Below are 26,381 nucleotides of genomic sequence, written 5' to 3'. Positions count from 1 at the left end.
GCAAGTGTCTTAAATTAAATTTGAAACTAGTTCTTTATGATTATGAAGCCTATGTTTTAACGGCTCTGTTAAACTACTCCCAAACTTCTTGATATGTTTTGATAGCAGTATGGTTGTCACTGTGAAATGTGGAATAGTTCTCTCTTTCTTTGTTAGTTTGGAAATTCATAATCAGATGTGTGTTGTCTGCTTAGATTTACCCTGGCCACCCTCTACGGAAATGTTTTACAGTGTTAACAGATAATTCCTATTTCTGATTCAAATTAAATTGCCTGCCCTTCTATTGGAGAAAGGAGATCTCTGTCTTATTCCCACCCCCCCCCCCATTCCTAGTATAGGGTTCCTGGCTCGATAAATATTTGTTGAATGAGTGAACACATTTAAACTGAGTTTTAAAGGTTAGATAACAATTGGCCTTGCAAAGATGTCAAGAAATTTTGGTGAGTGGTGACAGATGTTGGAGATGTATATTTTGGGTTTGGCTCTGTCAGCTCCAGAGAGGACTCCTTTATCTCTAGATAAATTAAAATATAGATCTTGTCCTTTTAAGGCTGTTGCACAGTAGAGCAAGTATCCATTGCCTTTCTCTCTGTCAAAATCAAGAGTCAATGAAAATTATATTCTGTGATCCAAACTCGTAATATAATTATCCTTTAATTCTCCTCACTGGGTGTTATACGCAACTGATAAATCATTGCACCCTACATCTGAAACTGAGTATGTACCTTATGTTGGATAATTAAAATTTAATTTTTTTTCCTCAAGCCATTGATTGCTAATTGTTTGATATTACCTATCTCTTTAGTGTACACTCATTGTGTTATGGACCAGAGGTTTTGATCTGCAGAGTCTTAACATATATACAAGTGAAGAGTGTTGTATGACATTTTTTTAAAATAAAGCAGAGAAATTTGTGAATATTTTCTTTTGTAAATAGAGAGTAGATATATTAATAGTGAGAACTCTTGCTCTCTTTTATTTTGATTGGCTTCCTTGTGTAAGAAACTAGATGATAGGAGGATCCCTGGGTGGTGCAGCCTTTTGGCACCTGCCTTTGGCCCAGGGCGCGATCCTGGATACCCGGGATCGAGTCCCACGTCGTGCTCCCCGTGCATGGAGCCTGCTTCTCCCTCTGCCTGTGTCTCTGCCTCTCTCTCTGTGTTACTATCATAAATAAATAAAAAAAAATTAAAAAAAGGAAACTAAATGATAGGACTTTTTGATAGCTGAAAATTTCATAAATGTTGTAGATCATATCTGAGTGAGCCCAGGAAATCATGTAGTACATATAATGTGTTATGTTGCAGTGAGGAAAAATGAGAACCATTGTGGTAGACACAGCTTCATAGGAAGAATAGCAATAAATAGAAGCTTAACAACTCTACTTGAGTTCATATACAACCTACTTTTTACCTTTTCACTTTCATTCAAATACATAATTCTGTGTGGAGATACTAATTCTCCTGAGAGGATAAATCCTGTATAGCATCTTTGATCCATAGTGTTAAAAACAATTAGGTTAGTTGGTTTTTAAGACTAGCTTAATGACTGAATTTCAAGATAAAAAATCATCCCAGTCCCCATTTAGGACTGGCAGTCCTACATGAAGAAATAATATATAGCATTCTAAAGAAAATTGTTGCAGTATTAGTAAAAATGAAAATGTTTCCATGATATGCATAAAGTGAATCATTTGTACATTGATAAATGCTGAATTTTTAAATCTTACACACATATACAAAAATCAGAGGTTATTGGAAATAAACTTTTACTTAAGGATTCTTTGAATTCTGTTGTGAAAAGGATGAGTTGAAGATTTACATCAATAAAAGGGAGGAAAAGATATTATACATAAAGATTATCATAAAATAATATTCTCATTGCTTTATCTATTCAAGATCTATATATGACACAACTGTAACAGTCTTCCACAAATGAAGTGGAAACTTACAACACAAGTATTTTGCCCATAACACCAGAGCAAATCTTTTTTTATTAACTGAGTTGAACTTTAAAATTATGTTATGACCAAAAATCAATAAAGAGAAACTGATTTAAGTTCATCCAAGTGTGAAGGGGTTTATTACTAGTGCTACATCACTCTAATGATGTTCTCTTAAAAATTTGTTTTTGTGATATATTGCATCTATTATTGCTAAAAGGATAAAACTGCAAAGCAACCTTGGACATTAATAAATCAATTTAAGAAAAGTAGGCAAATAGCCAAAGGAAAAGTAAAAAATCACTATAGAGGTTTTAAATGTTAGGTAATTATAATATATGCAAACTATGTCCATATCAAATTACTAATGAGGATATCCTTCAAAAAAATTTTTTAACTAACAAAGTATTATTCTTATTAGTGACTTCACAGCATGAAGATAGGTAATAATTCTAAAGCTTGTTTTATTTTGTGACCTTCAAGGTAAAAAGCAAAAGCAATGTTTTGTCGAACTGAATTTCTGAAATTATTTCTATTCATGTTCTTATTCCTAAGAATAAGTATGCAATACTACATAGAAATACTGGACTTTGGGCAGCCTGGGCGGCTCAGAGTTTAGCACCGCTTTCAGCCCAAGGCCTGATCTAGAGACCTGGGATCAAGTCCCGCATCAGGCTCCCTGCATGGAACCTGCTTCTCCCTCTGCTTGTGTCTCTGCCTCTCTCTCTCTCTCTCATGAATAAATAAATAAAATCTTAAAAGAAAGAAAGAAAGAAAGAAAGAAAGAAAGAAATACTGGACTTTGTTAAAAATATTTTTAAAAATCATCTCACTTTACACATTTTGTACAATGTGCACCATACACTATAGTGAGTTTATATGATGAAAAATGGCAATTTAAGTCCTTGCTAAAATAATTCCCTTAGGCTTTTCAGCCTTTATCTTTTCTTAGTAATTTTTTTAAACATATGTATGTATGTATTGACTTTCTCCCAGGGTTATTTGGACTATGACATGTAAATATATCTGATAGAATGTTTAGGGTAAATTTGATTATTGATTTCATATATCATATACAAAGAGAAGATTGTTCAAATCCTAAGCATACATCTCTGTGAATTTCCACAAATTAGTCACACTATCTAATCACCTCCCAAATCAGATAGCAAAATATACAAGTGCTCCAAAATCTCTCTTCTTGCACTCACTACTACTCCTCTTTTCCCCAAAGGTAACCATAACCTTACTTTACCACCAAATGTTGATTTTGCCTGTTTGCCTAATTTTACCAATTCATTGGTAAAAGAAAAAAAAATCCAGGTTTTTTTTGTTGTTATTGTTATTTGTTGGTTTGTTTTATATGTGTGTAGGGGATATATTTACTTAATAGTCACCATTTTGTAGATGTGTAGTGGCATCTCATTGTGGTTTTAAAATGTATTTTCCTAATTAATGAAATTTAGAAATCTATATATATATTTATTCACCATTTGTATATCTTTTATGAAATATTTATTTATACATTTATCTATTTATGAAATATTTACTTGTATAAATGAGGACTAAATAGATAAGGCCAAGCCAGGTGAAAATAAGAATAGGAAAATTCAATTCAAGGCCAATGGCGAATTTATTAACTAGAAATATGTTATCAATGACTACTCAATTTTAAAACATGGGCTGCGGGATCCCTGGGTGGCGCAGCGGTTTGGCGCCTGCCTTTGGCCCAGGGCGCGATCCTGGAGACCCGGGATCGAATCCCACATCGGGCTCCCGGTGCATGGAGCCTGCTTCTCCTTCTGCCTGTGTCTCTGCCTCTCTCTCTCTCTCTCTGTGACTATCATAAATAATTAAAAATTAAAAAAAAAAAAACATTTTAAAACGGGCTGCAAATTTGGATTAAGCTTCCTAGCAGCCAGAAAAAAAGAAAAGAAATACAATAAATTATTTATTTCATGGCTTTTCTTGGCACCATGTCCTATGAAAAATTTATTTCATGGATTTTTATACACATGTTGTTTCATAAACAACATTCTCAGCAACATTCCTAAAAGAAGTAAAATAGCAAGTTCATTTAATTAATTCTCCTAATATCCGTTCATATAAGTGCAGAACCATTATTTGCATTAGGTTTGGTGTACCTAGTTTTGTAGACCTCTATAGAGTCATAGAGGTATGAGTATATGGACTTACAGAATCACAAAGACTATATTCCCAAATATCATCTTATTACTATAAATATCAATTAGCAATCTTAATGTCCATAAAGTACAGTAAGTATATAAGATAATTTAGTCTATGTCTCTAATTATATTCTAAAACTGTACTGTCCAGTAGACTAGCCACTAACCACATGTAATTATTTAATTTAGTTAAAATTAAATAAAACTAAAAATTTAGTTTCTTAGTTGCAGTATACATAATTCAGTTGCTCAAAAGCCATAGGTTGATTGCGTTACTATATTGGGAAGCACATATATAAAACGTTTAGATTATCAAAGAAAATCTATTAAATAAAATTATTCTAAAGCTTTGTAAAATATTGTGTCTCATAACTTTAAAAACTGTGTTAATTAGAATATTTAATATATAGCAGCCTGTTATGTTTGTACTAGATCAAATTTATCATGTATCTAGTTGTAAGGATTAAGAATTAAAAGGTTTGTGTGACTGAAAGATTGTTGTTGGATCAGAAAAACTTTAGTTTTAGTCTTAGCCCTGTCTTTACACTGGCTCTATGATTTAAGGAAAATCCTGTGTCCATCAACTTTAGTCTTACCTGTTGTATAACAAATAAATTAACTTACCAACTCCAAAAGAAATCTGAATTCTCTGAATTTCTTTTATCATAACCTCACATCTAGCATAAAGATCATTTAAGGGATTCAGATTCATTCAATAGAAAAAAAAAAAAAAAACCTTCTACGTTTAAAGACAGTGTCCATCGTCTTAAAGATAAAAGCAGAGTTCTTAGAAGAAAGAGGCATTCTTCTTCATAATAAAGCAACACTGTTGAAATATTAGTTGCTTCTTTCAGATATTACTTTTTTACCTGTTTAAGAATGCCTGACAAAGATATTAAGAAACATGAAAGAGTTTATTTCAGCCTAACTCCATACTTTAAACTGAAGGGGACCTTAACTATACACATGTCAACAAAAATATTTTCTTTCCAGATTCAATTATATTCATTTTAAAGATATTAGTTCTACTATTTAAAAGGAAAACCATGGTTTGGTATATTTCATATCTTAATTGAACTGAAGCTTTTTAATGATGTAAAATTTTATTTTGCTGATTTACTGTCAGTATTGCTCAAAATGATGTGGAAACAAAATCTTTGCCTGGATGGCTCAGTCAGGTCATGATTCCTAGGATCTAGCCCCACGTCAGGCTCCCTGCTCAGGAGGGAGTCTGCTTCTGCCCCTCCTCCCCCTGCTCATGCTCACTTGTTCTCTCTCTCTCTCTCTCATATATAAGTAAAATCATTTAAGAAAAAACTTTGACTAATGATAAATCATTCTATCATTTTCAGGCTCTCTTTCTTTTGTCAGCTTTATTGAGGTATAATTGATATATAAAGTAGTGATGGGTTTAAGGTGTACATCATGGTGATTTGATAGGCACATAATTGTGAAAAGATTCTCCCATCTGGTTAACACGTCCATCACCTAACATATTTATCATTTTTGTGCATATGTGAAAACATTTAAGTCTACTCTCTTGGCAAATTTGAGTCATACCATACAGTCTTATCAATAATAGTCACCATGTTTTACATTAGGTCCTCAGAAATTATTCATCTTATAGTGCAAAGTGTATACTTGTTATCAATTTCTCTCTACTTCTCCCACCACCCAGCCTCTTGCAATGATTTTTCTTTTCATTTCTTAGAGTATGACTTTTTTTTTTGTATCTGCATAGAGGTGATACCATGCATATTGTCTTTCTCTGGCATATTTCACTTAGCACAATACTTTCACGGTCCATCTGTGTTGTTGCAAATGGCAGTATCGCTTTCTTTCTCACTGCTGAATAATATTCATGTATACATATCACATTTTCTTTATCCGTTCATCCACTAATTGATACCTAGGTTGTTTTCATATCTTGGTCATTGAGAATGATGCTTCAGTGAACATGGGTGTGTGGATATCTCTTGAATAACGTGTTTTCATATATCCTTAGGACATATAGTCAGAAGTGGGATTGTTGAATCATATGGCAGTTCTATTTTTAATATTTTGAGGAACCTTCCTATTGTTTTTCATTCAGGCTACACCAATTTATATTCTTACCAATGTCCCACAAGGGATCCCTTTTCTCTACATCTTGAGCAGTACCTGTTATCTCTTTCCTTTTTTATGATAGTCATTCTAAGATGTGAAATAATATCTTATTGTAGTTTTGATTTGCATTTCCATGATTATTAGTGATGATACCCTGTGCTCCTCTTGGCTGGCCAGGTCTGAAATAACCTGAGTTCTCTTCTCACAAAAAGGGTACCACCATTGCCTCTTTATGTAGAAGCTGGATAGAAGCTGGTTTCTTCAATGGTCAAGATCATACTGGACAGCCAGAGCAGTGAAAGAGGACCTTTCACAAAGACAAAAACATGGTCAAAAATGTCACAATAGAAATGTCACCCTGAAAAATTCTTAATAGATCTTGGGGAGGGCAACTCTAGCTTTCATGGTGTCAGTTGCTGCTAAATAAGTGTTCTGGCTATCTGCAAATCTTCGGTTGTTCTTCATTAGATAAAATTATGTTACAGTCTTCGTTTTCATGCATTTGGTATAGACCCTGCCAAACTAGCCCCCTAGAGTAGGGGGGCTGAGTTAAATGGGAGTTGTTGTAAGATAAGTTTAGTGTTCTCTGCAGGTAGTGCTTCCTCTCTGCTTCTGCACAACTTCTTTTTTCTTTTAAGATTTTATTTATTTATTCATGAGAGACACACACAGAGAGAGGCAGAGACACAGGCAGAGAGAGAAGCACCTCCCTGCAGGGAGCCTGATGTGGGATTCGATCCTGGAATCCTGGGATCATGATCTGAGCCAAAGGCAGACACTCAACCACTGAGCCACCCAAGTGCCCTGCCACTGAACTTTTCCTAGGTAAAAGATTGAACTTCCACTGTTTATGCCTCCACGCTCCTACACAAGTAAGTTTTGTTTCAATTCACTCAATATTATGCATACTATATTATGTTGTGCAATTTCAGCTATATGACTGGCTCTCAGTTCATCAATAAGGAAACAGTGATGGGGAAGATACAATCACAGTCTTTCAGGGAAGGCTATATTTATAGCCACTGAGTACATTAAGTTTTCTGCAATACAAGGGGCTAGGTAAAATTTTAGTAATACGAATATCTGCCCTTGAGAGTGTGTGTGTGTGAGTGTGTGTGTGTGTGTGTGTGTGTGTGTGTGTGTGTGTGTGTTATGTACTCTCTTCAGAGAAAACTTTTTGCAAGAAGTATTCCTTAAATGGATACTTGAGGACTGAGTGCAAGTTAAGTAAAAATTGAGAAACAGAGATACTCACGGAAGCTACAGCAGTGTAAGCGGTTGTTTTGGTGGCCTGGGGTGACATACTGACAGTAGAATAAAGAAGTAAAAGACATGTTTAAGATGTAGAATTTATAGCACATAGTAATTAGATTTGGGGAGTAGTAGGGAATCAAGGATGACCACTTTGTTGGCTTGGAAAACTGAGTGGGTGGAGATGCCATTCATTAAAATAAAGATCACATGAGGAGAAACAAAAAAAAGTTCTAAAGAAGAAGACAGTGACTGACTTTGGTTTGGACTCAAGAGAAAAAGAGAGCACTCAAGGGCACATGCGGGTGTAGGTGTGTGTGCATGCATGTGGTGTGTGTGTGTGAGAGAGAGAGAGAGAGAGAGTACTCTAGTGTCTCTTCATATGAGGATAAGGATCCTATGGGGTCACCCTTATGACCTCATTTAATCTTAGTTACTTCCTTATTCTGATTGGTCCCATCTCTAAATAAAGTCACATTGGGGGTTAGAGCTTTAATATATGAATTTGGGGGTGAGGGACACAATTCAGCCCATAGCACCACTAAAAAGTGAGAAAGTCAGAATTCTAACCCAAGCACTTATAAAATTCTAGCACATACTCTTTGAACCTCTAGTCTCTATTTTGTATCCCTAAAAGTAAACGGCCAAAACGTAAATACTGTAGAATGTTGGAGAAATATCTTATGATATTGTTTCCTCTGAAGTAGCATAACAAACAAAAGTTATCTAAAAATTTGGGAAAAATATATCCAAAGTAGCCATTTTCATAATGACTTTGTAACTTAATTTGTTTTGATATCAAATAAGTAGCATGTACACATGGAGATAAAAAATAATATATATTCAGAAATGGTTATGATTAATGTCTTGGTATGTGGTCTGCCATAAATTAAGAAGAATGTTTCATATACAGAAAATTCAGCTACAAAGAGTATATCAGAGTTGGACATTTCAAATGTCTGTGACAAAAATTTTACTTCTGTAGAAGGATTATGAAGTTTTATGTAAAGAAATTATGGAGTCATGAAATCTCCAGTACAGCATAGATACTATCACACTTGAGAAAATGAAAAGTTCCAAAATGTTTCTTGTATATTCTGATATATATGTGGATTTACTTTATTTTATTTTTTAAATATTTTATTTATTTATTTATTCATGACAGATACAGAGAGAGAGAGAGGCAGAGATATAGGTAGAGGGAGAAGCAGGCTCCATGCAGGGAGCCCAATGTGGGACTTGATCCCAGGACTCCAGGATCATGCCCTGGGCCAAAGGCAAACACCTAACTGCTGAGCCACTCAGACATCCCTGATATATACGTGGATTTATTTAACCAAATAAAACACATAGGAGTTATATCAAAACAGTATTTTTCTGAGTTCAAAATTATTTCAAAACGTGTAGTTTTCTTAAGCATAACAGAATGGAAGAGAATAAAGATCTTTAAGTTACATATTTAATTACTTAAAGGTATTTTTCATTAAGAAATTATGAAATAGGGAGGATACTTTTTTTTTCTCTTCAGATGAGCAGTTATCAATTTAATGCCAGAAGTGTTACAATATTGTTCAAAGTGATGCAATTGCTATTGCCATATTTTGAGTTTCTCTTTTTTTTAAAGAAAGATTTTTATTTATTTGAGAGAGAGGGAGAGAGAAAAAGAGAGGGAGAGACAGGTCATGGGTAGGGGGAGAGGCAGATGGAGAAGCAGACTCCCCACTGAGCAGAGAGCCCTACTTGAGGTGGAGCTTCATCTCAGGACCTTGGGATCATCATGACCTGAGCCAAAGACAGACACTTAACTGACTGAGCCACTAGGAGCCCAGGCAGCTTCTCTTTTAAGGTGTTTATTTCCCACCATTATAAATATGGGCTGACATTTTAGATAAGGTGATACGTGGAAGTCTTCACTTAGGTGACTTAGGTAAAACCTAAAGTAAGAGACAAAAAATTATCCCGGCAGGTATGAGAGAGAATCATGATCCAGGCGGAGGAACAGTGAATGTAAACTCTAGGATAAAAACAAGCCACGCATACGCAAGAGACTGATCATTAATTGTTTTTTTTCTATTTTCAAGCTTCACAAATATTCCTTAAATAAAGGGAATATAAACTAAGAAAAAGACGTCTTATAAAAATAAAATACGCAAATACTAAATCCCTTGATCAAGTAATTGCTTTTTATGAAATATTGTTTACAATAATGTATATTAACCTCTGAAAGTCTATTTTATTTTACTTTATTTTTAGACTTTATTTATTAGAGAGAGGGAGAAGGGAGCACACAAGCAAGGGGAGCAGCAGGCAGAGGGAGAGGGAGAAACAGACTCCCCGTTGAGCAGGGAGCCCAAGGCAGGGCTCAATCCCAGGACCCTGAGATCATGACCTGAGCCAAAATCAGGAGTCGGCTCTTTAACCCACTGAGCCACCCTTGAAGGTCAATTTTAAAGAAGGGTATGATTCTAATTAATACAGTGTGATATAATTTTATATCTAATTGTCTAAATTCCATTTAAAAAGTAAAACTATCATTAGTTTAATAATACACTATGTGTTGGGGTGCCTAGCTGGCTCAGCGGTTGAGCATGTGCCTTCAGCTCAGGTCATGATCCTAGGGTCCTGGGATGGAGTCCCACATCGGGGTCCCTGCATGGAGCCTGCTTCTCCCTCTGCCTGTGTCTCTGCCTCTCTCTCCGTGTCTCTCATGAATAAATAAATAAAATCTTTAAAAATGCAAAACTAAAAATAATACACCATGTTAACTAAATTGAATTTAAATAAATTTTTTTAAAAAAATAAAATAGTAAAACTATTCATAAACTCATATACTTTTTAGAAAAGAATGTCAGGGTGGAAATAAGGAACTTGACTAACACAAAGTTAAATCCTAGTCTAATTTTTGAAGTAGATGATTTCTCTTAGGTAAAATTCCATCTCTTCTAAAGTAGGTAAAACTCTGTGCATTTTATAGGAAGTTTGTTGTAGAGAGTTCTATTAACTTACGCAAGATCAGTAAAGTAAAAAATTGCAAGCCTAACTCTATCATATTACAAAGCCTGTGCTATTTTCATAAGTATGTAATTAGTTGATGGCATTATGTGTAAGCAATCTTATCCCAAATGATCCCTAAGAATGTGTCAGTTCTTATACTTGTTCTTGATAGCCTATATTTAATGTAGCATTTGAAAACATTAACAAATTTAGATCTGATTTCACTTCAGTTGAAATAACATTTCATTTTTTGAGTTCACAATGAATATGTTTTATAGCACATGGTTAAAGACAAATTAATTCCTCTTCTTTCATATATTATCGTATAAGAACAGATGACACTGCTTTCAAATACATAGGATTATTCATAGGAAAACAGATAATTCCGTTAGTTGAAAAGCCTTTTTAATATAAATATAATGATCTATTGTCATTACTCATATTGACTCAACTTTCATTTCTCTCTTTAATGCAACTGAACTGGCTTCATTTCTCTTATTCAAGCTGTTATCACAAGGATTTTTTTTTTTATAGATTTATTTATTTATTTGAGAGACAGAGAGAGAGAGCACGGAAGTGAGGGGAGGGGTAAAGGGAGAAGGAGAAACTTCAGCAGACTCTGTTGAACGAGAGCACGGAGACTGTTGCTGGGCTGGCTCACACCCTGAGATTAGATCCTTGAGATCAGGACCTGTACTGAAACCAAGATTTGGATGTTCAACCAACTGGGTCACCCAATGCCTTGTGTTATCATAAGGATTTTTTATGAAAGTTTTTTATTCTTGATGAAAAGTTTTATTGTACCATCACTGATCATTTTAATAGGAACAAAGTTAAATAATTTGAGAAGGTGATTTTCTTAGAGTAGGTTCATTTCCAATTCGAGTTTAGGAATTTATGCAGAACAAACATTTATGAGCATCTTTCTGCTTAATTGTATTTATGAAAACCTTTTTAAAAGAGTGTCTTTTTCGGTGCTTGTCAAAAAAAATACATGGCGAATTGCAGACCATAGAATTCATGATCATGCGACATATGATTCCTTAAAATTGTGGTAAAAGAAAACTTTTATTGCTAGAACGGACTGAGACAGTTCATTCTGTGTGTGGATGACAGTGAGTGTTATTAGATCTAAGTCATCCCAGCTTGTTTCCTTTTTAAAATTTAATGTATGACAATAATAAGCTTTGACATAAAGAGCTCATTGATTAAATATATGTATTATCTCATTTAATCCCATGCATTCATTACAAATATTAAATACTTTTAAATATTGTAAATGTATATAAGTAATTTGCTTAAGGTCATAGAGTGAGAATGGCAATCCTAGGATCTGAACGCAGACAACCTGAGTCTAGTGATCTCCTTCTCTTCAGCATTACGACTGCCTCCAAATATTCCCTTCCCTGACGTGTGTCAGACCCTTGCTAGGTGCTCAAGTTACAGTGATGTACATGATAACAGTGAGAAAGCTGGCCAGAGTCCTGTTACCATAAAACAGATCAGTGGGATCAGGGCCATATGAAAACTGAATGTACTTGCAAATCTTTATTAATTCAGCACTGTAACCAATAAAATTAGGAGAAATCAGAAAAACTAATTATACAAATATGAATAAAATTATATTGTATATGGTAAGAACTTTCAAGAGGAAATCTTTCCAGTATATTAGGATACTTGAAGAAACCAGAGCAATCTTTCTTCTTGGGCTTTAGCAGTACTATGGGTGCTACAAAGGCATCTGACATCCCATTAAAATGTTAAATAACCAAATCAGTTAAAAAAAATTAACCATATATTTTGCCTAAAAAAAGTGATTATGGATATCTTATGAATAACTAGATATTCCTGATTCATCTCTCTGATTCATGGTGCTGTCAAATTACTTCTTTCTGTAAGACTCTGCTATTTATAGAAGACACTGTTATTTGTTTTTAGTGACATGTAACAATGTTTGTGATAAATAAGGCTAAGATATTTGATAATTGAATGGAGTTAGTTTGTAGGCATCAATTTAAATTTCAATATTTAAAGACTTGTTGAATTCAGAAAGTATGTGGCACAGTTTTCACTAACGGTAAAAATGATATTTTAAAAGTATAACTTGCTTAAAAGAATTCATTTATCTTGCATTATAAAATTATTTTCTCTTGTTGACTAGAAAGATAAGAAATTTTTTAAAATAATATTTTTCCTACTAGGCTTGAAATAAAGATAGTAATAAAAATATGCACACTGAGCAAACTGATTTGTTTAAAATTCTACAAATAAGTGACATCCCAGGAGAGGCAGAAAGTTTTAGAATTGTGTCCTCAGTAGACGTTGATGTTATCTCGGGAAGCCATTCACAGATACTCTATTCAAGGGAGCCATGATTCTTCATCCATGCAGAGCCAAACATAATAGGAAAAGTATATATTTTGTTCAGAAACAAAAATTATCATCTTGTGAAAAATGTTTAAAAGGACAAGAAGAAAAAATAAATAAATAAAAATAAAAAGACAAGAAGATAAACGCAGAGTTTTTGCCTAAAAGCCACTTTCCAATTTCTAGTGTGAAAAATAACTTGCTTTCATAGTAATAGAATTCTTAGTAATTGGAGGGCAAAATGCCTCAAATATAAGATATATTTTACATATCTTTATAAATATGTATTTATTATGTATGTGTATATACGCAGTAAATCAGTTTATTTTATAAAAATTGAAAAATCTGAGTAGATATTACAGATTGCTTACCATACGTAATATTAAAATTTAATGCTTGTGTTTTATGTTGATAACCATTATCATTTTAGAGATTTATGTTTGGTTAACTTTCAACAAATCAAACAATGTGTAAATATAAAAAAGAATTAATAATAAAGCAAATAATCTTTTAATAATGTGATTTGCCTTGTGAACATCACTGGCTACTTATTTTAAAATAATTTATTTTCCCAAACTCACTTTTCCATCTGCTGTCAGTAGGCAGGATTGGAGATGGAAATAACAATTTCTCCCTGTGACCTGAGTAACATACAAAGTTCAGAAATATCTAAGTGATTGATTAGTAATTTATTACCTTCCTCCGAACATGAAGTACCCAGGGATTGAATTGATTTAACAAAATGTGCTTGGGCCCGGAGATTTTAGGAAAGATTTGAGTTACTAGTTTTTTGTTTTCGTGAGTCCTAATGTAGTCTGTTCTGTCAAAATATGTATAATATTATCATATTTTCCAACTAACAGCAATTTGTTAAAAAGTTGTTCAGATTATGTCCTTTCTGGTTTCAAAACGTTCCCAGTGTCTTCCATCTCATGCACACTACAAAGGTTTTTACAGTCATTTCAAAAATTGTACTTGACCCAGTGTTCGTTACATCTTTGAGCTCATCTTCTGGCAGCCTCCTCCTAGGTTCTTGAAGGAGCCAGTCATGTTTCTGCCTAAAAGTCTTTGCCTGCTTTTTTCTCTGCGTAGATTGTGCTTTCTTCTCATACTTGCAAGGCTAATTGCTTTAAGCTTTTACTCAAAGCTACTCATCCAGTGAAGACTTCTGTGTGCCACTCTATCTAAAATTTCAACCCATGTTCTTCTTCTCTAGTATATATTACTGGAACTACATAATGTACTTATCTTTATTTTCAGTCTATCACTCTAGATATAAGCATCTTAAGATTGGGGATTTCTGATTCTTTCATTCATTTTTGTGTCCTCTGTGCCTGGCACTTGTAGATGATCAATTAATTTATATAAAAGTATTTGTATAAATGATAAATAGAATGTTTTATATGGGATAAATTATACAAAAGTATTACTTTATTACTGTTTTAATATAATACTATTATTATAATTAGCTGATGGATTAAAATATACCAGAAATTGTTCTACATAAAACTAATAGTTTTAATGGGTATTTTACTTAACTGCTTATTCATTTTGGTTAAAAATATATGCCTGCTCCATGTTTTAGAATCAGATTTCCAACAGAGATCTTGCATACAGTGAAGGCAGCCTTACTGATAGTGCCTCATTACATTGATCTGTATGCTACTGTTGAGATGAACTTAATGCATGTATTTAAACATTTCATCATCAAACATATCCTCAGTTCCTGTTGTATACATGGTATATAGCAGGTCCTCAATAAATATTTATTGAATTAATGTAGAAATTATTAATATCTACCTTTAAAAATCCAATGAAAATTAACATCACTAATAAAAGCACCATTTTAAATAAAATTAAGTTCTCATTTAGATGAAGGGAGGTAGAATGGATTATTTACTTAAATGAGTTTACCGCATTTCAAATGCAATTTATACTATGATTCTAGCTTTGTTACCAAATTAGTATTCATTTGACAAGCATTTCTTGTTTTTTTTAAATTTTTATTTATTTATGATAGTCACACACACACACACAGAGAGAGAGAGAGAGGCAGAGACACAGGCAGAGGGAGAAGCAGGCTCCATGCACCGGGAGCCCGACGTGGGATTTGATCCCGGGTCTCCAGGATCGCGCCTTGGGCCAAAGGCAGGCGCCAAACCGCTGCGCCACCCAGGGATCCCGACAAGCATTTCTTGAGTGCAGAATATTGGATGAATAAAGAAGAGTTTTCCTCCATATTCTTCTCAATCCCCCACCTTCTCTCTTTTCTATTCATGCATATAACACATATGCACACTGTCCACATGTGATAAGTGCCAGCAAAATAGAACAAAAATAACAGAGATAGTAGGATATATGCTTGTGAACATTGGTACACATGACAGTTCCACAGAAGAGGTGACTCACTTAGATAAACCATTGTATTCTGGACAGCAAGCCCAACTATAGGAAGATTCTATAGGTTAGGCTAGCATGGTGTCAGAGTAGACAAAATAAAGGATGCATAAGAAAAATAACTCCCTGTAGATGATTTTAAGATATGGAAAGTGCTTCAGTAATTCTGATTTACTTTTTTATCAAAGAAAGTATTTTAACAGAGTTGTCTTCTAAATGAAGCAATATTATTGCAAGAACATTAGGGATAAAAATCTAGGTTTAGCCAGTTAAGAGTCTTATATTTTTCTCATCACTTCTAAAAATATTTATTGGTTAATCAACACTGAAAAAATGAAATCCATCCTGAATACACCTTATAACAGTCCAGAAGGCCATGCAGAGAACCACAGTGCTCCACTCAACAGGTTCAATCAGCCTGAGCTGAGCTGTATTAGAGTTGGGGCTAAAATAAACACTCCCAAAATCTGTTAAAATATTCTAATATATTTAAAGTGGATTTCATGTAGTGTAAAGAGGAAAACAGCATGCTCCACTGATTTTTATGAGTTTTTTAAGGTAATTTAACATAGTTATGGTTGCATGCTAATATGTTCATAGAAAGAAGAGAAAATAATCAACAAATATAGGGTAATTAAACACCAGGGTAAGTTATAAAAGAAGGAAAACATGGAGAATTAAATTTTAAATGAACTTCCTCAGTATCTAATTGATGGATTCGGAGAAGAGAGAAACGGAATGTGTATGCATCTGAATTTTTGGTGGTTATCCTTCCCACTTGAATTCAAAGGAGTTGGCAGCTTTGCAAATTCTTCTTGGAAACATTTGACAAGTATGGCTTTAAACTCAGAAACAAATACCACCCTACTGACTGACTGATTCCTCAGGCCAGGTTTATAAAATCACTGTGGTGCAGACCCTATTTAACACTTTCTAATTATAGGTGTGTGGAATACTAATTAATTAGTCATGTGAGCTAATTAGTTAGCACCCCTCAATTGTCTTAAGTGAAAATACTTCTTTTTGGAGCTTCCTACAGAGGAAATGTGGTATTCTCTTTTAGGAAGAGAATATTAGCAATTCAAAAGCGGTTTTGAATTTGTTTTGCTTCTAACACCAACAAACTCTTTTTGACCAACAGCTATTGCAAACCTGCTAGCCATTTAGTCTCATTACTATTATTATATTTATTTGGCCATCTTTAAACTAGATAATGTTCCAAACTTTTTACAAATATTGTCTTATCAAAATCTCATAAAAATAACTCTACAATCTAGATACTGTTACTAACTTTAATAAATAAAACTTTCTTATTAAGTAGTACTGAAACTTATTTCTACTGTAAATAAAAATAAACAATAGACTTGACAGTTTTTCCATTTTCACTTTCTGGAAAATTTCACAGAAATTTTCATATGAAAATGTTCAGATGAAACTTCTATGTAAAGATACATTTAGAACCAAATAGGGAGGACTATATTCAGACTTTATTGTATCTATTATAGATAATAGAGACTTTATTATTGAGGTAGGAGTTTATGTTAAATCTTACTTTTCCTATTTGTCTACACATTCCTTTTCCCTTATGTCTCTTAATGTGATTGGTTGATTTGCCACTGAGCGTATCACTGTACATTAATCTACCCAAAGTAGAATGAAATTAAATAGATCCTTCCCATTTTATGTTGGAAGAAGGGGGCCTTAGTTAAACTTGAGACCATCATCAGTGTCTTAGGTGAAATTAATGTTCTATAATAAGCAGCAGCCATGATCTTTTACAAAATTTTTTTTAAAAAGAGACCAGAAAGCCAAAACTTTCAATTGATTTTTTGTTTTGCTGAAAATTCTTCAGTTCCAATAACCTCTTCCCTTAACATGTCTGCAAATAGTTTAGCTACACAAATTACTATTTGGCTATGTTCTGGTGTCAACTGATGTCTTTTCTTATTTCACTATCCTGACGCTATGCTAGGAATGTAGATCTGACTGTCATTCGGTGAATTCTGATTGGTTTGTTGGCTGTCTCTGGAGACTGAGCCAGAAAATCAGTAAATAGTTTATGTTTCTTGGTATAAGAAAAGCTGAGTTGGAGAGTGCTGATTGTTTATCTCTAATTGAAAATGTAAAGTTTCTGGTTGGTATATCCATGAGGAGTGTTGAGGAAACCTGCAAGTCTGAGTTATAAAGCTGAACTAAAGAAGGTAGGTTGGACTCTTCTAAAAATGCTTTATGGCCTTAGAGGTCATCTATGTATGTATATATTTTCAGATGGCTTAAGAAAGCCATCTAGTCTGAATAAATATCAGTTTAGGTATTCTTTCCTTCTCTGTGATAATACTCCTGAGTCTCTTAATACTAGAGATTCCAAAGTTTTTTATATATCCACTTCAAGTCCTATTAAATAATTATTGGAACACTTGTGCATTCTAATGGGAATTTAAAATGATATAGCTACTGTGGAAAACACTGTGGTAGATCCTTAAAAAATTAAATACAAAATTACCATGTGATCTATCATTTTCCCCTTCTGAGTATAGATACTGAAATTAATTGAAAACAGGGATTTGAACAGATATTTGTACCCTAATGTTAATAACAGCATTATTCACAATAATCAGAAGATAGAAACATCCCAAATGGCCATCAGTGGATGAATGGATAAACATAATGTGGTATATAGATACAATGGAATCAGCTTAAAAAGGAATCAAATTTTGGCAGAAAACCTTGAAGACATTACAAGTAAGTGAAATAAGCCAGTCACAAAATGACAAATATTACATGTTTACACTTATATGAGTAGTCAACTTCTTAGAGACAGAACACAGCATGGTGGCTGTCAGGGGCTGAAAGAGAAGAGATGGAGAGTTGTTTGATAGATAGAGGTTTCAGTGTGGGGAGACAGAAATGTTCTGGAGATGGATGGTAGTGATGGTTGTATAGCAATGTGAATGCACTTAACACCACTGGCCTGTAGATAAAAAAATAGCTAAAATGGTCAATTTTATATTATGTATATTTCACCACAACAAAAAATCTTAACATTAATTTTTCCCCAAAATGTAATAGTTATTATCTTTCAATAAATTTCAGTAATATACAGTTGTTCCTATTAATAAAGGATTTTTAAATGAATTAAGCATTCTTATATGAGCATTATTTCCTATAAATTATGATGTACTCTTATGACTTGGTTATATTTGCCCTATAACAAGAATCCCCTTATCAAATGTCTTATCTATTAAGTAACTTCATAGTTTGGATTCTGAGGGCAGCTCTCTTAAATATTTGGAAATTAAATAAAAATAATATTTATGCATGGGGGCACATAGGTGGCTCAGTTGGTTAAGCGTCTGACTCCTGATTTCTGCTCAGGTCATGATCTCAGGGTCCTGAGATGAAGCACAAAGTGAGGCTCCTGCTTAGTGGGGATTCTACTTCTCACTTCCCTTTCCCCTTGCCCTCCCCACCCCCAGCTCACACCTGCTCTCTCTCCAATCAATCAGTCAATCAATCAATCTTTTAAAAAATTGTCCTGGGATGCCTGGGTGGCTCAGCAGTTGAGTTGTCTGCCTTTGGCTCAGGGTGTGATCCCAGAGTCCTGGGATCGAGTCCCACGTCGGGCTTCCCGCAGGGAGCCTGCTTCTCCCTCTGCCTGTGTCTCTGCCTCTCTCTCTGTCTTTCATAAATGAATGAATGAATCAATCAATCTTTAAATTTTTTTTTTCCTTGTTATAGTAAGTTTAATCTACAACTTCAAGTTAGAATTTAAGAAATGAATATGAATTTTAAAGTATGCTCCCTCACTTTCTATGGACCTATAGAAAACATGAATTTGTCAAATGGCTTCAGAGCTTTTAATAAACATAGACTTATAATTCAAGCTTTCAAAATGAGAAATGGCTTCAAACAAAAAAGGCAATACAAAATTCAGAGTAAAGGTACAGTGCATCTGTGAGATCATTGGGCCTTTCATGGGCAATTCTCTAAGTAATTCTAGGCCCTATAGACAGAATGTTTGGGTTTAAATTAATACTCTGCCTTTATGCTACTAGCCTTATAATTTTGGGTGAGATATTTATCAGTGTTAACCCTCAGTTTCCTTGTTTATAAAATACTAATGGCACTGCCTTTCTAATAGGTATGTGCTTAGGATTACATTAGAAAACCCGGTTCCACGATCACTTAGCCACAATCCCCAAATCTATAATATTCTAAAAGCTAACCGTTTTTTCTTAAGTTGGATCCAGAATTCACTTAGCAAAAAACCTTACATAAACAAATTTGAGGCTCATTATAGTCTTTATTGACCCTAGTTATTGTGACTTGTTTTTTAATGTTTTAGTGAAAATTATTAAAGTGATTGAATAGGGGTGCTGCTCAGCGCAGGGTGGAACATGACATGATATATGGTGTATGAACCGAATTACCTATCTAAAACCCTAAACATATCTTGTTCTAAGGATTTTGCATAAGGGATTGTGAAACTATATGTAGAAAATATTTAAAATACTTCACACAGGGACACCTGGGTGGCTCCAAGGTTGTGTGTCTGCCTTCAGTTCAGGGCATGATCCCGGGGTGCTGGGATCGAGTCCTGCATTGGGCTCCCTGCAGGGACCCTGCTTCCCCCTCTGCCTATCTCTGTATCTTTCATGAATAAATAAATAAAGATCTTTAAAAAAATAAAATACTTCACACACATTCAGCACTTAACTTAGCTATTATAATTATTAATTTGGGCGTGTGTGAGAACTTGAAGTTAAAAAGAAACCATGCTATTTCATTTAACATGTCATCAAAAGAGTCACTTGAATTGATATAATTTTTTTCCAGATCAGTAAACAAGCATTATTATATAACAATTAGCACTTACTTTTATGAAATCCCTACTTCTTTCCTTACATTTCGCACAGTGTAAAATTGTATCGCATCATTTAAAAATTTCAGGCAAATTATTGCAAATTACTGTGTTAAAATTGCTTGTATGATACTCACTAGACACTGAACTTTTTAAAGTAAATTTATTTTTTAATGCACATTTCTGACCACGCATGATGGGCTACTTTACAATAAACAAAACAAAACAAAAATGCTTTCCATTTTTTAGGCCTACCCTTCCTTCTCAGTTGTGGAATAAAGGAAAGAACATTGACCATCGAGAACCAGGCCTATTCAATCATGGATTCCCCTAGTTTTGGTCAGTTTAAAGCTTCCTTGGTTACTTACAACATGGACTTAAACATTTCTGAAAAATCCTTGAAATCCACTGTTTTAATTTGATTTATTCAGGTGAAGTATGGGCTACATTAAGTTGTCTATGTGTTTATTTTAAAAGACAATGTTCATGAAAACAATAATGGGCTTATAAATTATGCTTGTGTCATATAAAAAATTATGCCCCAGTGAATTTTTAATATCTGCATTGTCATTTTTCTAAATTATGAATCTCAAAATGATTTACATATTTTATAAGAACCCAAATTAATATTTTTATTTTTTTAAGATTTTATTTATTTATCCATGATAGAGAGAGACAGAGAGAGAGAGAGGCAGAGACCCAGGCAGAGGAAGAAGCAGGCTCCATGCAGGGAGCCGACTCGGAACTCAATTCCGGGACTCCAGGATCACGCCCTGGGCCAAAGGCAGGCGCTAAACCTCTGAGCCACCCAGGGATCCCCAAATTAATCTTGTTAAAAGCTGCATATTTAATTAATTTAACATAAAAAATAGCCTTATTTTAAAGTTTATAAGAAAAATGGAACTTTGACCATCTGGGTTGTTATGTGATAAGCTATTAATAGGAGACTAAAAATGCATTTTTAAGTCATTTCTTTTCCTGAATCTTAGAATATTTCTTTATTCAATTTTCTTAGAAAGTATTACCTTGAGTAACTATCAGCTGTTCAAGGCAACTTATAAGTGATAGCTATTACTTTTCAGAATCTTTTCAAATACTGGCAAGCTTATATTTTCAAGGGAGGAGAAAAAAAGTTACACCATCAAATTTATAACTTTTTCTAACACATGAGGACTCTAGAAGTACCTACAATGACATAATACTTATTATATTTAATGGTAAATTTATCCAAACATTTTTATACATTATATATAGTTTTTAAATCTTATTGGTATTTTCTTCCAATTTAACATACCACAATTTTTCAGCTTCTCAAAATAGTGTGTGGGTAATTCCTGGACTTACTGTATTTGATTTTTATGCTTTTTTATTTTAGTATATCTCAAGTAATTATGACTTCTTTAGGTGAAAAATAAACAATTGTGGTTTACTTGTTCATCTTAATAATTGAGAGTTTTTGTACTACTAAAACTCTTTCATATGATTTACTAGATAGAAATATATCATTTGATATTCCTTTTGAGAACAGTCACTTTTCTTTCTAAAAATCTAAATATAAAATCTTTGAAAGCCTTCAGATAATAATATATTAATTTTGAAACAGAACTGTCTCCAAGGATCACAATTCTAATTTCCCAGCCACATGTAACAATTAGATCTGTGCAAGTACAACTTATACAATGAACACTTCCAATAGGTTAGTGTATTATAAAACAACTGCCACAGGTTGTATGATCCTAATGAACAAGCCTTGTTGTATTGTCAGCACATATTTGACACAAATGGAATATTATTACATTGGGGAAACAGTAACATGTTCCATAGTATTGCACCTAAAACAACCTCCTAGCCTAATACTTCAGTCATTTAAAATAAAAACCCTGGGTGGCTCAGCAGTTTGGCGCCTTCAGCCCAGGGTGTGAATCTGGAGTCCCAGGATCGAGTCCTGTGTTGGGCTCCCTGCATGGAGCCTGCTTCTCCCTCTGCCTCTCTCTCTCTCTGTGTCTCTCATGAATAAACAAATAAGATCTTTAAAAATAAATAAATAAAACACTTTCTTGGCCTTAATTTTTATAAAAGATCATCCCCAGACTACTTTATAGACCAAAATCAATCTGATTATTTTTGAAAGAAGTCAAAGTATACATACAGATAGCACATATATAATTATAATTTCCCTTTTCTCCTGCCCTAAGAATTTTCCTTCTTCCCTGATAGTTTTGTTTCACAGCTTAACTTTATTCTTTCCTGTCCATCTTATAGACATGTGCTGATAAATCCTCAACATTTTTTAACTTTTAATACTTTGCATGGTTATAAAAAGTTAATAACAGATTTATATTTTTATTAGCATTTATGCTGCAAATACAGGAGATGTCTTAAATTCTAATTTAATGCACCTTTACTGTCCTTTTTATTAGCCTGTTAAGCCGTACTGTTTTATTGAAACGTGCATTGCATTTGTGCCATAGTCAAAATAGTGGTATGGATCTAGAATTGTAAAGAAAAAATATCTCTAGTAGTTGGATAAAGTACGCACTCAACAGTCTTGAAAGCCTACCATAAACATTACTGGCTCATTGAAGCTATAACAGTAATGACATATATTTTAGTATTATAAATGAAGTATTCCTCATAGTCTTACATCCATAGGTAGGAGATTTTTATTGGTAGGTAAAGTAAGACATCTATTATTGATGACAAATCTTAAATTCCCTTTTAAATATGAATTTTTATTATATAGTCTCAGAAATATATATGCCTAGAAATCTAGATTCATATATGAATAATAAGATGACTTTCTTGAGAACTAGAATTGTACTGTTCTAAGAGTTCTTATGCATTGCGCATAAATGAAAACGTTTGTGTTTATTTTAAGGTAGTAGAAAAATGTGCATTTGTGATGTTCAATGGCCAACCTAATTTTTAGCATTTCTCCTACCAGAGTTCAGGAAAGATTTTCTACCTTCTTTTTTGTTTTCTGTGTGTGTGACCCAGCAGGTGTCAAGTTAGAGAAATTTGGGGAAACAGATAGTCCATCTCTAATTAAATACCTAACTCTCCTCCACCATTTTTATGTGCATTTCCCCAAATGGAAAAGCAGATGGCATCACTTGAGCCTGTATAGTGACAACCTCCTTTTAAAATTTCTACTGAAATGGAAAAGTGGGGACAATGCCAATTCAGCCATTACAGCTCATTCTCATTATGGACATGATGGCAAATTAGTTGGGAGAGAGTTAAAGCACCCTGGAGGTATAAATATAAGGCATCTTCATTGCCACTGTATCAGTCTAGTCATATCCAAACCCAGGAGGAAAAACATGTGGGTCTAGCTTTATTTTGCACATAGCAGGAGCTGGCAGTAAAGTTACATGGTAAAACAGATTTCCAACATTTTCCCTGCCGTTAATTGTAATTTTCCAAGGTTTCCTTTGTGACAGAGTTTACAAAAGGGAGCATTAGTAAAACTATCATTAGCTTCATGGATCAATATGGTTTAGGGAATACAAAACAACTTTAGTTGTTTAAAAATAGGAAGTATCAGAGGGTGTCTCCCTCCTCCCCATGGATATCAAATCACACTATTGATCGGTCTACAGTGTAACAGTGAAAAACTTTCAGATATCAGGTGGACTAGCTGGGAATATAAATAAAGCCAGTCTACTAGCAAGTATAGTATATAGCTCCTGAGAGACCTCCTGAGTTTCCCAGTATGAATCCTTCTCTAAAAGTTGTGGCCTCTGTCTATGATAAGACCATAGAAGATAAGAAAAGATATAAGACCAAAGGCATCATTGTTCTATTTTTTCCCCTATTTGTTCTCTTCTCCTTCCTTTTTCTTTTTTTCTTTTATTTTTAACATTTGCCCAATGGTTTTAATTCTGAAAAAAGAATGATGACAAAATGAAAAAAAATATATGTGGAAAACCACATTAAACAAAACAGATTGAAATATAATCTCCATTTATATAGAATGGTAGGTTGATTACAATATTTAGGAGAAAGAAAATTAAAATAAACAACTACAAATATCAGAGGTTCATTGCTAACAATGCGCAAGTCAATATGAAGGATTAGCAAGCTTCTATTTCAGTTTGGAATAGTATCTTCCTCAGGTAACAGAATACCTATACCTACAAGTAGACTGTAAAATTTTCTATTTCTCAATCTACTTTATGTTAAAAAAATAATAAAGTCAAAACTCATTTGCCTTGACAGAAAAATAGAATTAATCCTTAAACCAGTGGATTTCAAAATGTGGTCCCCAGACCAACAACAGCACCAGCATTATCTAGGGAATTATTAGATGCAATTCAAAAAAATATTTATTTATTTATTTATTTATTTATTTATTTATTTATTTATTTGAGAGCATGAGCAAGGAGGAGGGGCAGAGGGAGAGGGAGAAGCAGACTCCTTGCTGAGCAGGGAGCCTGATAATGGGGGACTCCATCCCAGGACCTCGGGGATCATGACCTGAGCCAAGGCAGACGCTTAACCACATAACTGACTGAGCTACCCAGACACCTCAGAAATCCAAATTTTTGAGAACTACAGAATTAGAAAATGGAGATAAGACTCAGCAATCTATGTTATAATCCCTTGCAGTTTGAAGTTTGAGAATCACCCCCTTAGGTCTTTATAAAATGTTATAGAGCTGCACTTACTGATGAAATTATATACTTACTAATAAAATTGGTTGTTGTTATACAGAAGTATGTTTTAACCTAACTCATAGTCCTATATGATCACTAGTTTGATCCTTATTAAGGAGGGGCAGTGAAATTTAGGGAAACATGTAGTTAACTAAATAAGCCTAATTCAGATGTGTTTGGACATTTTATATGTTATTGTGTTTATATTCACTTGTTTGATCCAATTCTAAAGTTGTATTCTGAGTTACAATGTTTTCAGAATAAATGGGAACCAGGTTTGGTTTCTTAATTTTTAAAAGAATATCCAGTTACAAAAGAGTCAAACCATCTTTGATAAAAATGATATATTTTTAGTATCCAAAATACTTTTCTTAAAATTTTTCATCATTTAAGGTATGAAATTGAGTAGATTTTGTTCCTTAGGTTTGGGTGAATAGCCTTTATCCTGTTGATATTGACTTAAGGGCTATAACATTCATTGTAAAGGAACAGATGTTTGTATTAGTAATGGTCAAAATTTTACTTGACTTAAATGCAATGATGTACCAAAGACCCTTCTTAAAAGGTAGAACCTAGAACCTACCCAAGTAGATTGAACCATTTAAATAAATCTCCAATGAAAATGCTGGCTCTAGGTAATAATCATATACTTGAAATTTTAAAATATTTCTAGTTCAGTAAATAAGACTTTTTAGAACGCAAAGCTTTTAGCGTCTTGAAGAGAATAGCATTTAAGAATTCTCACTTAGAAAGTAGTTACTCTTATGAAATTTTATTATGTTATATCTATATAGACTTTATCAAAAACAAATGCTTCATTAACCTTACAAAGACATGTTCCAGTATGTAAGTAACATTATATCTAAAATAGTTTTACTAGCAGTAAATCTTATGATATAATTGGCTTACATCTTTTGGTTCTTGTCAAGATAATGTTTTCAACCTGTTTAAGTCAGATTTTGAAGTGTTAGCAGTACATTATGAGGGTTACATATTGCATCTGATATAATTATTTAAGGGTGTTATAAACCAGTGCAAATCTTTTGCATCTTAACAAATGGTGCTCAGGTATTCAAGGTGAATTACAATGAAAGAAGAAACTTTTTCATTAAATTGGATTCTACTAGGATACACTCATTTTGCTTAATATTTTTTAGTGATTTGAAGAGGTAGGTAGAAGCTAACTATGTGCCTATAACATATTTAATGCACTTAATGGAATATAAACTTGTTTGTAAATTGGGGCATTGGAGATTGTTACTACAAGTCCTTGTTATGTCACTCTTAAGAAAGAAACTCACAAATATTTTAAGAATAAGAAAAAAAAAATAGCTTGAAGATATACCAGGGTTTTTGGAGGATTTAAAATTTTTAATCTGGGATCCCTGAGTGGCTCGGCGGTTTGGCGCCTGCCTTGGCCCAGGGTGCGATCCTGGAGTCCCGGGATCAAGTCCCGCGTCGGGCTCCTGGCATGGAGCCTGCTTCTCCCTCTGCCTGTGTCTCTGCCTTTCTCTCTTTCTCTCCCTGTCTATCATGAATAAATAAATAAAATCTTTAAAAAATAAAATAAAATAAATGTTTAGTCTGCAATAATGAAGAAAATAGATTGATTGAAGTCTTTT

At 33.6% G+C, this 26,381-nt stretch overlaps 1 protein-coding gene across 7 annotated transcripts in view; it reads left to right on the top strand.

Moving 5' to 3' along the window:
- Positions 1-26,381, top strand: part of ERBB4 (erb-b2 receptor tyrosine kinase 4) — a 1,096,742-nt gene that overhangs the window by 322,505 nt on the left and 747,856 nt on the right. The window contains exon 1 of one of the 7 annotated variants that reach the window (XM_041737274.1): positions 17,370-17,441. The exons of the other annotated variants lie outside the window; for them this stretch is intronic. The gene's annotated coding sequence lies outside the window, so the exon portion shown is untranslated. Of the gene's footprint in view, positions 1-17,369; positions 17,442-26,381 lie in introns of those variants that run through there. 7 annotated transcript variants of the gene reach the window in all.

Source organism: Vulpes lagopus, chromosome 22 (genome assembly GCF_018345385.1).
Source record: "Vulpes lagopus strain Blue_001 chromosome 22, ASM1834538v1, whole genome shotgun sequence".
Lineage (NCBI taxonomy): Eukaryota > Metazoa > Chordata > Mammalia > Carnivora > Canidae > Vulpes > Vulpes lagopus.
Note: the sequence above shows the minus strand (reverse complement) of the source record. Positions and strands in the feature narration are given on the sequence as shown.